Source organism: Kogia breviceps, chromosome 1 (assembly GCF_026419965.1).
Source record: "Kogia breviceps isolate mKogBre1 chromosome 1, mKogBre1 haplotype 1, whole genome shotgun sequence".
NCBI classification, from domain to species: Eukaryota; Metazoa; Chordata; class Mammalia; order Artiodactyla; family Physeteridae; genus Kogia; species Kogia breviceps.
This window is the reverse complement of record NC_081310.1, coordinates 58900627-58916707: the sequence shown is the minus strand read 5'-3', so window position 1 is coordinate 58916707 and position 16081 is coordinate 58900627. Positions and strand designations below refer to the sequence as shown.

Below are 16081 nucleotides of genomic sequence, written 5' to 3'. Positions count from 1 at the left end.
ACAGAATGCAGGTCCACTGTGATACGGCAGACCTTTCTGCAAAGTCAAAATTGTTCACTTTACGCTGACAGCTTCTTTCCAGAACTCCCTCCCCGCCCCCGGCCTCACCCCCGCCCCAAAGAACGGGAAAGTGTCGATTTTATAAGAAGTCTGGCCCTGCTTTCTTTAAAACGAAGCTTTTATCTGATTCCTGGAAGGTCACCTCCGTACTCCCAGGGCTCAGGATGCAGCGCCTGGGTTTTTGACCATGGACGTTGGCTCCTCAACCGGTTGACCTTCAGGCCTCTGTGCTTAGCCAGACCCCCGGACGGCCTTCACACCACCGACAGCACCATCCCAACCACTGCCACTGATTCAGACACGGCGGCTCAGTGGGGACCTGGCCGCCCCCTCAAACCACTGTTGGCGACGCCGGCCAGGCCCCCGCTCAGAAAGGCTGAGCGACCGCCCCATCGAGGTCACGTAGGACCGACGCCCCGATGGGCTCGGTCCACACCGCCTGCCTGAGCCCTCGCCGAGCCCCGCTCGTGCTCTGACTTAAGTCCACACCGCACCCCATCCACCCGGGAGCTTTCCAGAACACTGGCCCTCTCAGGGAAGTCCCGAGTCGCATCAAGGAGGGAACCCCAATTCGTTTATTGAACGCCTACGCTGAGCTCAGGGCTGGGCTGGCACGCGAAGGAGACCCTTCGCCCTGGCCTAAGGAAGCGCCGGCGTTCCAGCGGCTCGGGCCGGTACCGGTCCTCCAGGAGGACCAATAGCGGGGCAGCAAGGGACCGGGAGAACAGCGCCCCCAGCCCCCATGTCCCCTCTGCCCGCCTTTACCTCGCCGGACCCCACCAGGGCCGCCGGAGCTAAAATTAGAAACGAGCGCGACTCGCGCTCACGTGCACTCTGCGCAGCGGGGCCAGGACCGCGGCCTGGGTGAGTCACGGCTCCGCCCCCACCCGCCGAGGACGCGCTGACGTCAGCCGCTTCCCCGAAAGGTGACGTAAGTGCGCCTCGGGAAGGCCGCTAGGCCGGCCGTAGAACGTTCACTGAGTTTCGATGCCTTAAAGGGACCAGTCCTCAGATGGTGAAAGACATGGGGAGATCACCCCAATCGCCCATCCATAGAGTCGGAGCCTGTTTTATATCCCTTTGTACTGAGAAAAGTTGATTGTTGACATAGGGATGAAAAAATGAGAGCAACTGAGCCTCATGAGAGGCTCCCAGAAGCCCCAGAACCTCCTCCTGGAAGCCCTCCTTGATTAACCAGAATCTGATCTTGACCCAAAAGTCAGGAAGTTTTCCGTGGCCCTTGACTTCCTACCCCTTTACTTATAGCCTCTGCCCATATGCTTACACCTCTACTGATGAGAAAGGCTGTGGTTTGAATGTTTATTGATGTAATTCATCAACTTGGGCCAGCTTGGCCCTTTTGTCACTGTTATTGATTGTATCCAAACTCTCTCATTAGTTGTGTGACCTGAAACAAGAAACTCTAGATGTGAAATTTGTGAACTGGTATCCAATCCTCCTTTTATGCTTATGTTGCCTGTGGAAGCTCCCAGAGGTAGGACCCCTGTCCAGTGCTTCATCATTCAGCACTATCGCATCCTCACAGGGAGCTAACAATTCACTGAGGTTTACTATGTGGCAGATATGTTCGTTATCCTCCCTCCCCTATCTCCTCTCTGAGGTGGATGTTATTGTTCCCATTTTACGGATGAGGAAGGAAATCAAGGCACAGCAGGGTTAAGTATGCTTCCCTAGGTTATACAGCTAAAGACTAGCAAACTGAAAGTCACTTCCAAGTCAGCTGTACTCCAAGTCAATGTTTCTGGTGATAAAGGTGAGCTGTGAAATGTATGTTTTGTTCTGGGTGTATCGAGTCCCATAGAACAGCTTTCACCCTTTAACGCAATCCCAGTGCTTCCGAACAAGTTAACTCACAAGTAACCCCTGGCAGGAGGGCTGGGCCTCAAGGCCTGGCAGACAGTAAGGTGAGTGAGAAGGCGCTCCCTCTCAGGTGCCTGTCCTGTACTTGCAGGACCCTGAGAGCAAGTGCCTCCTTGAGGTTTTCGCCCTAGGCACCTCACTCACCACACCCTAGTCCCAGCCCTGCCACACCTACCCTTGACTCTTTTTTCTTTCTTGAAACTAGAGAGGACATCCTGCTTACTGCACCCTGGCCTGGCACACTAGTGGCCAGTTCTACCCAAGTGCAGAAGAAACACTTTGTTTCTCCTCCATCATAATCCCCTCTCTATAAAGCAACAGAAAATTTCCTATCGGAATAGTATAGTCATTCCAAGAACAAATGAGATGACAACAGCTTCTTAACGTTTTGAGCAAAATAATGCTGCCTGTGTACTGGAAATGAAGCCACTGTTACCTTCTGACAATCATTATTGGTCCTTGGCTGAGTGTCATAAGCCCATCCTCAGGCCACACCTGCCAGATCTACCAAGAGTACCTTCCTCCCCCGCAGCTCACCCCTCAGTGACATTTAGAACTGACCCCTCTCCCCTCATCCCAGGGCTCCAGCCACCACCAAGCTCTCTTCTCTTTGTGTCCCCTGCTCCTCTCCCCCTTGATCATGCTGTTGAAGTCACTGCCCACTGCTCTTCCTGTTCTCCAGGTTTTCTGGAGCCTGTGACCAAACACCTTGTGTGTGCTCCCATCGCCGCCTTGGCAGGAGGTGGAAAAAACCACAGGCAGCCTCAGCTGTGGGCAGTGGCTTCCCCCTCTGTATTGGGTCTGGATGCACACATAAGGAAGCTTAGAGCAGTATGGGACCTTCAGGCCAACCAGGTCAGCCCTTGTTTTACAACTAGGGGACTAAGGTCCAGGTGAGGTGATGTGCCCGCGGTCACATGACCTGTTATGTAGAGTCCTAATCACTTGACTTCCAGCTCACTGATCTTTTCATGGATCACACCTCCGTTATGAGCCTCAGGTGGAACAGTGAGCATAAATGTGTGTGAGAAACTGTGATACGTCATATACATGGTGGGAGGGAAGACACATAGTGACTTGAAATAAATAGAGATAAAACTGTAGGGCAGAATTGGAGAATACAATTTCTGAGGACCTCTGACTACTTCCTCTTCTCCTTTCCTCTCCTTCCCATCCAGCCTCAAGATAGGTGAAGGGTTTGTTCCTCCTCAAACCTAGAAACATTTCCCAATGGAACGACATTATGAGTTGGACTGCCATTTTTAAACCTTCCGTAATCAAGATCTTGTGTGTCATTTCAGGTGTTGATTTTTTTATCTCCCAGCCTTTACTTCCCATCATTTTCCCATCCCCAAAGCCCCATTAAATGTTAAGAGCCATAAATGTAATTGGCCACTAATGTGGAAGGATTGTGATCTCCAGCAAACAGCCCTAGCAAAGAAGAGAGCAAGAATCCTGGGTCTGTTCCCAACCGTGCAAGTGACTCACTGGATGACACAAAGTAAAGCACTTCTTTTGTGGGGGGAGAAACAGGGAACAACACACACATCTTCTTGCCTGACAGAGGTAGAGGGGGCGTGGTAGGGAGCCATTGGGCAGGCTCCCAGGGTAGTGGAAGTTCAGGGGTCCCTGGGTAGACCCAAGTCCACAGTGACTGCTTAGCAATGGCTGCGGGGTTAGCCCTGAGCTCTGTCCCACTTGAGCACCAGCCTCCAGTGGAGCCACTAAGATGGCTGGGCCAGATTATGGCACTTACCCTTCGTGGTATCATCCTCATTGGTTAGGAATGCACCCTGGTTATTCCTAACTCCACTTTAATAACTTGTTATAGATCTGCCCTCCAAGAATTTATTTGAAACTTTCTTTAATCTACTTTGATTTCAGCCTGTACAGCCTTTTCAGGCAACAAGTAGGTTTACCATCTATGTAAAAGCACCAAAACACATAAAGTGCTATATAAGGGTTTTTATAATAATAATAATTTTATAATTATAATGTTATATGTAACAAATATATTATAATTTGATGATGCTAATTCAGATGGTCTCACAGGCTTATTTTTAGTCGCTCACTATGTTTGTCTTTGTTTTTACCTCCACACTCACATACACAAACACACCCCATCAAAAATCTTTATTAATGGAGTGGGGTGCTGTGACGGGTGTGACTCTGCATACAAACTCACATAATCACATTCAATGTCCTCTAAAGACTTACCATCTAGGACCAACATATAGTAGGTGCTCAGTAAATACTTGTGGGTGGTTGGATGGCTGGAATTTAAAAAAGAAAAGAAAACCCATGTGGTAACTGGTGAGACATATTAGGAATGACTGTATTGGGGGCTCTAGGGCAAACACGAGAGTATGACTGGCATGGAGGGAAAAGGGAATGTGTGATTTTTTGGCAGAGGTGCATGTGTGAGCTCTCCTCAGATTGCCCTAGAGCTTGTCCTGGAGGAATGGTTGGTTCCCAGGCTGCTGAAATGATGCATAGACAAGGGATGCCAAAGTGGCACCCCCTGACAGGCGCTGTGTGGGTGGCAGTAGTGAGAAAGCAGGTATGAGGTCCAGAAGAGAAAGACCAGGCCCTGCGGCTATCTCTGTTTTTAATATGAACCACCGTAGAATGAAGTTTTAACCGCAGGTGATCCAGCAGGTGAATGGACGAATAAACTGTGGTACATCCAGACAATGGAATGTTATTCAGTACCAAAAATAAATAGTGCATATCACTAAGTCAAAGGAGCCAACCTGAAAAGGCTACGTACTGTATGATTCCAACTACATGACATTCTGGAAAAGGCAAAGCTCTGAAGACAGTAAAAATGTGAGTGCTTACAAAGGGTTAGAGAGGAGGGAGGCATGAACAGGGGGAGCACGGGGGATTTTTAGGGCAGTGAAACTACTCCGTATGATATCCAATGAGGGAAATGTGTCTTTGTACATTTGTTAAAACCCACAGCATGTACCTTCCCAAGAGTGAACTGTAATGTAAATTATGGATTTGGGGGATCATGATGTGTCAGTGTAGGTTTGTAAGTTGTAACAAATGTACCACTCTGGTACATCTAGTTGGGGGGAGTGTGGGTAAGGGCGGATAAGGGACACATGGGAACTCTCTGTACTTCTGCCCAATTTTGTTATAAATCTATAACTGCTCTACAAAATAAAGTCTTTTTTTCTTAATCCAGGTGAGGTGCTAACACCCTTCTGTATGTAGAGTTCAGTCCACACTGGAGTCACAGAGACTTGGGCTGGAATCTGAGCCCCACCATGACCAGCTCTGTAACTGTGGGAAAGTTTCTTTAATCCCTCTGACCTCAGTTTCTCTAACTCCACAGGATTGTACTGCCTTCCTCAGAGCATTTTGAAAATTAAATGAAAAACTATATGTAAAGTGTCTAACCCAGTACTTAGGATACACAAGTAAATATATACAACCCCTCCCCAATTCCTCCCTTAACGATTATGATTATTAAACATTCTGATGGTTACTAGTTTCAAAGTCAGGCCGGTGGAGGAACGCTGTCTTGAGTGAAAGTGACCTTCTCCTAGGAAGGGGATCTGTGTGTGGGAGTGGGCATGTGTGTTCTTCTCACATGCGCAGTCACAGATGCTGGCCACAGAATGCCAGACGTGGCCTTGAGCCCAGGGATGCAGCCTCAAGCCCTCACTCAGCTTTCTCCCGTGGAAAGGTCAGGATGATGGACGGCTGTCATATTTAGATGATGGCTCGTAGGGAAGCCTCGATGTGTTAGTCACCTATGATATGACATCATATTGCCACTCAATATAGTAACAGCTGTTGGTGGCTTTGGGGGGCAGGGGGCAGGGTCAGCTTTTCTTGACCAACCTGCCTCAAGGATAAATTGGATGGGACCAGACAGGGAGACATGACAAGAGGAGAAATTCTCCCCTAAATAGAGTGTTCCACAGCTTCCTAAGGATTTTCGGCACCCACCTCAAAATGTGAGTCTTGACTTTTCTTTGTTTTGGGGGGGCTAAGCAGGGGAAATGCCATGGGAAAAAAGTATTTGGTCAGGAAGCCTCTAGCTGGAGGGATACCCAACACCGCCAGGGTCAGCCCCGCCCTGGAGAGGAGTGGGAAAGTGAGTTCCACGCACCATCGGATGATATCTATATGCCACCCAAAGAAGTGATCTGAGGGTAGGGGATTAAAAGGCCTGGAATTAGGGTGCTGCAGAATCTCTAGGTTGGATTAGGCATTTTACCCTCCCAGGTTACGTAACTACACTGGGGCTAAACCAGCAGCCCACGGAGGCAGTGATGTCTCAGCCTCTGAGATGAGCTTGGATGAAGCCATGGTTTGAGGGGACCACTGATCAGTGCCGTAGTTAATCTGGGGGTACTGATCAGCCACACCATAATGGAAAGCCACTGGATGTGGTTAATGCCTTCCTTCCAGTGAATTCTCCTTGACGTCTCTGCCTCTTGTGCAGCCTTGTGCTTTGGGAATAGAATGCTTTGTATCAGCAGCGTAGACGCCTAGGTTAACGTGGAGAGTGGGCTCTTCCTGTGTCTAAACTGGAATCAGTCCAGAGTGAGGAAATAATGAGGCTGGAGAGAAAAGGCCCTGGACCAGGGGTCAGGAGACCCTGTTTGGCAGCTGCTTCTGTCACTTTCTGAGCCTGTGACTTTGGGCAAGTCACTGCCTCTCTGTAGATTTTGGTTACTCTTCTTGTCTGTAAGGATATGTACTCTGGGGGGTCCTTTAACCCTAGCTGGCATTCTCCAGTCCTCTAGGTGTGGATTCCCTGTTCTGTTGTTGGTGGAGTAGAAAGGGCCTCACTGTCTGAGTGTGTAGCTCTGCCACTTGCTGTATGACCTTGAACAAGGACACCCCTTCTCTGAACCTCAGTTTCCCCACTTATAAAATAGGGGTTTTTATGAGACATGGGTGAGGTAATGAACCTGGAAGCCTCTTCGGGAGGCACCATGTAAATGTATTTAAATGATTTCCTGAGTTCCCAGAGGGAAGGCAGGCCGAGAAGGGGTCGGTTGGGGTTACTGGCAGGTTGGACTGTGACCGGGCCTGGGAGCAGGGGCAGGTGGTGGTGTGGTTATCCAGGCCCTGAAACCTCCAACCCTGTCCTACGCGGTTCCTCTTCATTTCCCAGCAGCTCGGGGGCGCGAAACAATGGAGAGGTTGTAAGTGATGCTGAGGACAGCCCAAGAGAGTGGCAGCAAACTCTTCTCTGAGGGGTCGCGCTGCTGGGGTGGGCACAGCGCCAAAGCAAAGAGGCCGAGGGGACCCGGGCCAGGGTCTGGAATCCGCGTACGAATGATCCCCCTCCCATTTCCTGTGGATGCCCCAGGGTAATAGTCCTGCGTCGCGCACCTCCTGGGCTGCCCGGCATCACCTCCTATGGGTGTGAAAACAGCTCCAAGGGGAGCCCTGGAAATAACATCACGGCTGTATATTCACCAGAGTGACCTGTCTCAACTCATCCCTGCGGGGAAATCACAGCTCTTCTAGAGAAACGCTCCAAATTCCTGTTTATTCTTCACGTAAACGGATTAACCTTGGGTTGGAGATTTTACTTCGACTCTCCCTTTCATGTTGCAGCGAAAATGAAATCGACGACTCCTTTGAAGCCGTTCTTTGAGCCATATTCATAATTTTTCTTCTCTCCCACCAAAAGGGCGTTTCTCTCTTTTTGAAATTTTTGTTTTTGAAGCCTCAGGCGCTGAGAGGCTGGGAGGAGGCGCGGCTGCCATAGGAGCAGCGTGCTGTCCCCCTGCTGACTCATCTGACATTAACATAATTATGTTTCAGTAGTCAAAGTGATTTTCAAACTATGAGTAATGCGCGGTATTAGAGAGAATGTTTACAAGGCAGCGGGCATTTCAGCACACTGAGGAAACCAGCTGCTGCTAACAGCTGAAAGGAGTGAAGGAATAAGAAAATGCTCTCAGGAAAAGAATCTTTCTTTCTGGGTTCCTCTTCCTTGGAAAGGATTCAGATTTCTTGAAAGGCAGGTGAACTCAGAGTTCCCTGAGAAAGGATCCAGATCTAGCATTTTTTAATCTGAATACCTGGATGTCTGATCATTTTATATGAAAGCAAACTTTTTCATAGTCTTAGTTTTTATATGCCCAACTCTAGGGAAAGATGGATTTAAAGATTTCATCAAATTATTTCTTAAAGCCGATTTATTGCCAGTATTAATCATCATAATAATAATCGTCTAAAGTTGTGTTTAGAAATGGGCTACTTCTTCTAAGACAGGAATGGGGATACAAATCATTTCCTGAATTTTAAAGATGGGGAGCAAAAGCCCATGGTGGGTGGTGAATACCTTCTTAAAGCTCTGTTGTCTAATTAGTAAGAGAAAAGTTTGAGAGCCATTGAGTACCGTTAGCCAACTATTTAGACCTCAGAAGAGAAAAGCTGAGCTCCATTCCTGTTCCAAAGCTGTGTCTATCCTTTGCCTCTGTCTCCTGGTCTCATAATGGGAATGTTAATAACACTTGTTTTGCCTACCCGAGAGGATGAGCCTTGAGCTCTGGGAGGGTAGGAACAGTATCTGCCCACCACTGTACCCCCAGTGTCTAACCTGGATGGAGCTTGTGCATAGTAAGTGCTCAGTAAGTAACTGCAGAATTAATAAATGAGACAAAAGCTCTGGACGTCAGAACTCTGTTCTTCTGTTTATTTGGTCTTCTTGGCTTTATCTTCTTGCCTTTAGTTCCTCTGCCCAGGGCTGGGGGGCTCAGCAAGTGGGGCTAAGCTTAAAGACTCATCTACTGAGGCACCAGCACTAATAAGGAAAAATAACTGCTCACATCCTTGGGACTAACTGCTAAAGTCAGGTGGAAGTAGAAGGCTCAAGTCAGAAACTCCTTTAGAAAAGGCTCACTCAAAAACATGGCAGTAAATTTAATTTGTTTATATGTTGGAGGTACATCAGGAGAACTGCCAGGCTTAATTTCAGCTGCTGAACCTTGAACTGAAATCATCACTGCAGGTGTAATAACAATAAAGTCAACCTAGTTTGGGACATTGTGATGGCAGGTGAAAGATAAGTAGTTGGACTGGATAAACCCTTGAAAAATAAAAGTTCCACTCAGTTACATGCTTAAAGGTACAAAAGAAAAGGAGAAATCAGGAAAGGTTAATCCTGCTACTTTTTTTTAATGGGAAAAACACTCACTTGATTTTACATGCGAGAACAGATTTCCAAATTCTGATAAGGACTTCAAGGATAGCTCTGTTCTCTTGTTCTTTCCGTTCCTGCTTCAGCTTCTAGGGCTTTTGTCTCCATCTTTACCCTCTTCCCTCCATCCCTAAGTTAACTCCTTCCTTCTGTTCTGGTTCCCATGTTGCTTCCGCCCCCACCAGGCATTCCTTCTCATCTCATAAACTGTCTTACGGTTTCTAACCAACTGTCATGCTCATGGTGAATGGTCAATACTGTAAGCGTTGGTTTTTTTTTTTTTAATGTAAAAGGAACATGTCAAACCAATTATAAGCTCACTTATAAATAAATTGTTTGCAAATAAATTGTTAATTATTTTTAAGCTACCAAGCTTGATCACACACAGAAATATTTCTGTTCACTTAGGAATGTCTTTGATGAAGCAGTAAAAATTAATTTTATCAAATCTCATCCCTTGACTATACTACCTTTGAATGTTCTACATTTGCATCATGGAAAAAAAGGGGGTGGCCCCCAGGCAGAGACACACACACTAAGAATCCTAACCTGCCCTCAACTGAGAAGCCCAGATGTGTTTTTGGTGGACTATCTGGATTGACTGATTTCTCCTCTCCCCACCCATTGAAATAATATTGTTAGGCTTACTTCAAGCAGTAAATATAAACCAATACATTCATGTCTAATCAATCCAAAATGGTTATAAAAGAGAGTCAGGATATGTGGTCCTATACCTAACATATGAAGATGATGCCAGGAGAGAAAACATGTGGGCCCTCTGTGGCTGTCATTTGGTGCTTCTGCCCTAGACACGCTCTCCAGTTGGGGTAAACCCAGGCTGGGAGCGCTTCTAAGGTTCTGAACTTCCATTGCTCTTTCTATCAGAGCTGCAAGTCCAGGACAGTCTTGATTTCACACGCTCTACTCCACTGTTCCTGTACACTAATGCTTGCCAGGCTCGGAACCCTAATTGGGGTTTGGATGTCACTGGTCGTTAAGGCATCTCAAGTAAAAAGGCTCTTCCCTTTCGATCTCGATTTATTTTATAAATATTTGTAAATCATTTAATATTCATGTAATAGTGTTATTAAGTTAGTAGCAGGCTGCTGAACATTTGAGATCCAAGTGTTTAACATATATTCTAAAATAAACTTCAGCTGTTTAGACGCCTCATAGAATAAACTCATTCTAATTTTTCCCCATATTCCCCCTTTATATCTTTTCCCCTTCCTTCCCTCTATTTTTCTCTCTCCCTCTATTTTTCCTTCCCTCCCTTCCTTCTTTCCTCTCTCTTGTGTTTTGTTTGTTCCTTTTCGTAGATATCTTTCTTAAAAAATATATCTAGAAGAAGATAATAAAAACTAACTAAGGCACCTAGGACTGGATAGGGACTTTTCATCATATGCATTTTTTGACAGTTTCAGTTTCTAATCATGTACACATACACTTTTTCCCAATTAAAAAAAAAAAAGGTCAACCAAAACAGTGTTTTATACTCTTTCTCTTTTCATTTTTTAAAAATGTTTTTCTTTCCCTCAGTTCTGATACCAGCCTATTTCTTCTTCCCAGAACAGCTTCCAAAGGGAAACAAGGAAGAAGAGAAGGGAGGAGGTTGACGGGAGCTAAATGCCTGTGTGTCCACGGCACAGATATTAAGGGAATGTGTTAGCCTAACAGGATCAAGGAAGTTTGGGCCTTTTTTCTTTTTTTTTTAAACTCAAGATTTTTAAAATATGTTTAAACATATTTCCACATCATTAAGTATTTTACAACATCATTTTAAATAGTTGTACAGGAGTGCTGAGTTAATTTATTATGTTCGTACTGTAATTTATTTAATTAGTACTCTATATTAAACATTTGGGTAATATCAGGTTTGTCAATATTACAAATGGTGCTGTAATAAATTTATTAAATAAATAAATATTCTTGTAGCTAAATCTTTGTGCATAACCATCTTATTCACTTTAAATATCTCTTTTCAAAGGAGAAGAAATATATTTCTCAAAGGAAAATAAATCAAAGAGTATACAAATTCTAGGGCCTTTGATATATATATATTGCTCTTGATATAATTTTAATTTTAATCTTAATTTCTGTAAACATGAAATTTCCACCTGTTTGTTAAGTTTTATTTCCTATTTATAAACTTTCTGTTAAGAGCCTTCACCCACGTTTGTTGGTATCTTAATATTTGCAATGATTTAGAATGTTTTATGCATGTATCAAATCTATAGACAAAACCCTCCTTTTCTAATATTAAAAAAAATAATCATCATCCTCTGGCTTGATATTTGTATTTTAATGTTGGCTATATTTATATATTTTTTGACACACAAAGGTTTTTAGCTTTAAAGTAATCAAATCTATCAATATTTTCTTTTCTGAAGAATGACCCTTTCCACATAGAACTTTGATGATTGTTTCATATTTTCTTTTTCTAAAAAAGTTTTAAAGGTAAAGTTTACGTGTATTACATATTTACAGTGAAATGTACAAATCTTAAGTGGATCGTTCAGTGAGTCTTGACAAATGACAGAAGCATAAACCTACCAATATTTAGAACTTCAAAGGGTACGGGTTTTTTTTAGCTGATGGTTGCATATATTGGTGAATATATATTAATCATTAATATTAATATATTAACATAATATTAATCATGGATTGTACACTTTAAGTGGGTGAATAGTATGGCATGTGAATTATATCTAAATAAAGCTATTAAAGTATATATATATAAAGAGAAATTAGCATCATGCCAGAAAGTTCCCCAGGGTCCTTTCCCAATAAATCCTCACTCCCACTCTACACCAGAGGCAACCACAGTGTTTAGTTTCTTCATCGTCAATTAGTTTTTCCTGTTTTAGAAGTTTATATAAATGGAATCATACAGCATGAACTCTTTGGTGTAAAGTTTATTTCACTCAACACAGTATTTTAAAAATTCCTCTGTGTTGGTGTGTTTCAAATTTCTTTTGGTTGTCAAGAGTAATATTTCATTATGTGCCTATATTACAGTTTGTTTATCAATCCTCTATTTATGGACATCTGGACTATTTCCAGTTTGGGGTCATTATGAGCATTCTTGTACATGTACTTTTATGGACGTATGCTTTCCATTCCTTCGGGCAAATACCTAGAGGTGGAATTGCTGAGTCATAGTGTGGACATATGCTTTCATTTCTTTGGGGGAAATACCTAGGAGTGGAATTGCTGAGTCATAGAATATACTTAGTTTTATAAGAAACTGACAGACTTTTTTCCAAAGTAGTTGTATCATTTTTTACTCCCACCAACAATGCAAGAGAGTTTAAGTTGCTCTGTATTCTCACCAACTTTTTTTAAAAATAAATTTATTTATTTATTTTTGGCTGCATTGGGTCTTTGTTGCTGCGCACGGGCTTTCTCTAGTTGTGGTGAGCTGCTCCGCAGCATGTGGGATCATTCCAAGAACAGGGTTTGAACCTGTGTCCCCTGCATTGGCAGGTGCATTCTTAACCACTGCGCCACCAGGGAAGCCCCTATGTTCTTGTCAACTTTTGATGTTGTCAATCTTTTTTATTTTAGTCTGTCTGTTGGGTGTGCAGTGGTAGCTTATTATCGTTTTAATTTACATTTCCTTGATGACTAAAATTACTGAACATTTTTTCATGTGCTTCTAGTCTTTTTAATAGTTTTGTATTTATATCTAATTACACCTATTAATCCATCTAAAGTTATTTTTATTATAATATGAGGTAAATCTCTAAATTTATTTTTTCTAAATAACCAATTAACCCAGGATAGTTTATTAAGTAATAATTTTTTTCCCTACTGATTTGTGATGCTTTCTTTATCATAGACTAAGTTCTTGTGTATAATATTGTTTCAGAATATCTATACTGTGCAATTGATTTGAACATTTATACATTTGTTCTTTTGTCAGTTCCACACAGTTTTATTGATACTTGCTTCTTAAAATTGTTTAATACCTGGCAGGGCCACTGTCCCATCATTCCTTTTCATGTTCAACATTTTCTTTGCTGTTTATACCTAATTATTCTTTCAGTAAACATTAGAATGATAATGTCAAATTCTAAAAGAATCTTACTGAGATTTTTGTTGAAAGTATATTGCAATACAAACTAATTTGAAAAATACTGACATTGCTGCCACAGAACAATATTCAAATTTTCTTCTGTATTTGTCAGTAACATTTTGTAGTTTTTGTTATATGGATCCTTCACATTCTCATTAAAGCTATTCCAAGGCATTTAATAGAGGTTTTCAGTGTCATTACTGTTAATTTTTACTATTGTAGTTTGATTTTTTTTCATTATATTTTCTAACTAGATAGTATTTCTATACAGAAAAGCTACTGACTTTTTTGTCTCCTTTGTATATTTAGCAGTTTTCTGCCAGTATGTATCCTATTTAATTGGTCAGAACTTCCAGTTAAAAATCAAATAAAATTGGCAATAAACTGTATCCTGATTTTAGTAACATTGCCTTAGTATTTCATTCTCACAGGTGGTTTTGACTGTTTGAAAGAAATATTTTGTTACTGTTAAGAAGTTCTTAATTTATGATCATTTTTTAATAAGGACTAGCTCACTGGATCTCATTTGGATTGAGAGAGAATCTCATTTGTATTTTCTTTTTAAACTGGTGGATGTGATATATTATACTATTGGATTTTTTCAAATATTAAGATGTAAAACCTTTTCATTCTAGGTTAAATCCTTTTGGGGTTATTCTTTTGACACTGTTATCTGTTTGGATTTCTTCTTTGTGTTCATAATTTAGACAGGTTTATTATTTTCTTTTTTTGAGCTTTTTCAGGTTTTGACATCAGGGTTATCTCTGGGAAGTAAATTAGATAGACTTTCAAAGTTTTTCAATGTTTTGAAGTAATTACTGAAGCATAGTAATTATCTATTCATTAAGAGTTGAAAGATTTTCCCTATAGAGTTTTCTAGGCCTAGGCAGTTTTTCTCTGGAGGGATTTCTTTCGCTCTTTTCTTCCCTTAGTTTCTTCAGCTGTGATTACTGTATTTAGGTTTAATACTTCTAATTTTTGTAATGTGTGTATTTCCAGAAGATCATTTCATCTGTTTTCAAACTTACAACTTACAATTTTGGTAAGTGTTCTCTTATTTTAAACTATATCCTCCTCAGCTGATGTTGAATCCCTTTTTTATATTTCTAATTTTATTATTCACAGGTTTTTTTCCCTTCTTTACTTTCTCTAAAGTTTGTCTCTTTTATTGTTTTTTAAAATAAGCTCTTGAATTAATTTTATAAACTTTCCTATATTCTAATTCATTTAGTTTCATTTTTGCCTTTATTTTTTTTTTTAATTTTTTTATTTTTATTTTTTTTGCCTTTATTTTTTTTTCTTTCTCTTGATTTTTAAGGGATTTTATTGTTGTTATAAATCCTTGGATTGAAGACTTTCATTTTTCCTTTCCTTGAAAATAATGAAAACATGAAGACTGTAATTTCCCCTTTCAGTATAATTTAATAACATTTCATAACTTTTAATATGGGGTGTTCTTATGTTAGTTATCTTCTAACTGCCATGTTCTTATTCTTTGTTATTTTGTTTTAATTTCTATTTATTAATAGTGTTATTGCCCTGTGATGAAAGAATTAAGCTTGTGTAATTACTGCCTCTTAAATTATCTCCTATTTATGGTTATACGCATTGCAAATACCTTCTCCTGTTCTATAATTTCTTTCCATTTTGTTTACATGGCTTTTTTCTTGTGCATAAGCTTTTGTCTTAATGTAATTAAATATATACCCCTTATTTGGTTGTTTGTATATTTGTATATTATATAAGAAATCTTTCCCTACTTGGTGATGATAAATGTACTTTCCTATATTTTCTTCTCAAAGTTCCAAGCTTGCTTTCACATATAGGTCTTTAGTCTTTATGGTTGGGTGAGTAGGAGTCTGATTTCTCTTTCTTCCCACATGGATAACCAGTTGTCTCAGTCCTACCATTTCCCCCCATTGCATTGTGATGCTACCTCCGTTGTACAGAGAGTTTCTTCATGTGTATAGGCTATTTCTGGGATTTCGTTCTGTTCCATTCATCTATATATCTGTCTCCTAGGTCAATACCAGCATGGTCTTTAAAAATACATAAATATCTAATAAGACAAGTCTCCCTACCCTCTTCTTCTTCAAAATTATCTTGACTCTTCTTGTCCCTCTCACATGAATTTCAGAATTATTAAGAATCACACACAAATAAACACATATTTTGAGGATTTTTTTAAATTAAAATTTCAGGAAGCCCATAGATCTATATGGAGAAAATTGACATTTTCATGTTACTGAGTACTCTAAACAATGGACATGATACTCCTCTAAATTTATTTTGGTCTTTCTTTATATTGTTCAATAATACTTTTATAGTTTTCTTCATAGAGGTCTTTTACTAATTTTAATAAATTTAATGCAAGGTGCCACATAATTTCTACTATGGTGAATAGAATTCTTTTTTTTTCCTATTATATTTTCTAATTAGTGACTACTACTAGGAGTGCTATTGATTTTTGTGTGATTTTTTTATCTAGCATCCTAGCTGAACACTTTTTAATGCTAAGAGTTTCTCTGTGGATTTTCTTGAATTCTTTATGTAGACAGTCACATTTTCTGCAAAGAACAGTTTTCTTTCTCTTTCCAGTCCCTGTCTCTCTCCTTTCTTTGCTATTGCAAAGAAGATCAGTTAAGACCCTCAGCACTATGCTGAATACAGACTTATAACTGGTATCCTTATATTATTCCTGACTTTAATGGAAATGCCTCTAAAATATAACCAGTTGGTATAATATTTGTTTGTAGAATTTTAGTATATGGACTTTGTCAGGTATAGAAAGTTGCCTTCTATACCTACTTTGCAAAGATTTTTCTTTAACCATGAATAAATTCTGCATTCCATGGAACGTCTTTTCTGCATTTATCAAAATG

At 41.1% G+C, this 16081-nt stretch overlaps 1 protein-coding gene and 1 long non-coding RNA gene across 7 annotated transcripts in view; one reads left to right on the top strand and one right to left on the bottom strand.

The window, feature by feature from the left end:
- The window catches only part of LOC136794072 (uncharacterized), a 321393-nt gene that overhangs the window by 98301 nt on the left and 207011 nt on the right, over window positions 1-16081 (bottom strand). Inside the window, exon 1 of one of the 5 annotated variants that reach the window (XR_010840308.1) lies at window positions 826-965. The exons of 2 other annotated variants lie outside the window; for them this stretch is intronic. This is a non-coding gene — a long non-coding RNA (uncharacterized lncRNA). Of the gene's footprint in view, window positions 1-825; window positions 966-16081 lie in introns of those variants that run through there. 2 more of the 5 variants (XR_010840307.1, XR_010840312.1) reach the window with 2 other exon arrangements.
- ATF3 (activating transcription factor 3) overlaps window positions 5767-16081 on the top strand; it is a 52058-nt gene continuing 41743 nt past the window's right edge. The window contains exon 1 of one of the 2 annotated variants that reach the window (XM_067032072.1): window positions 5767-5912. The gene's annotated coding sequence lies outside the window, so the exon portion shown is untranslated. The remainder of the gene's footprint in view (window positions 5913-16081) is intronic. The other variant, XM_067032059.1, reaches the window with a different exon arrangement.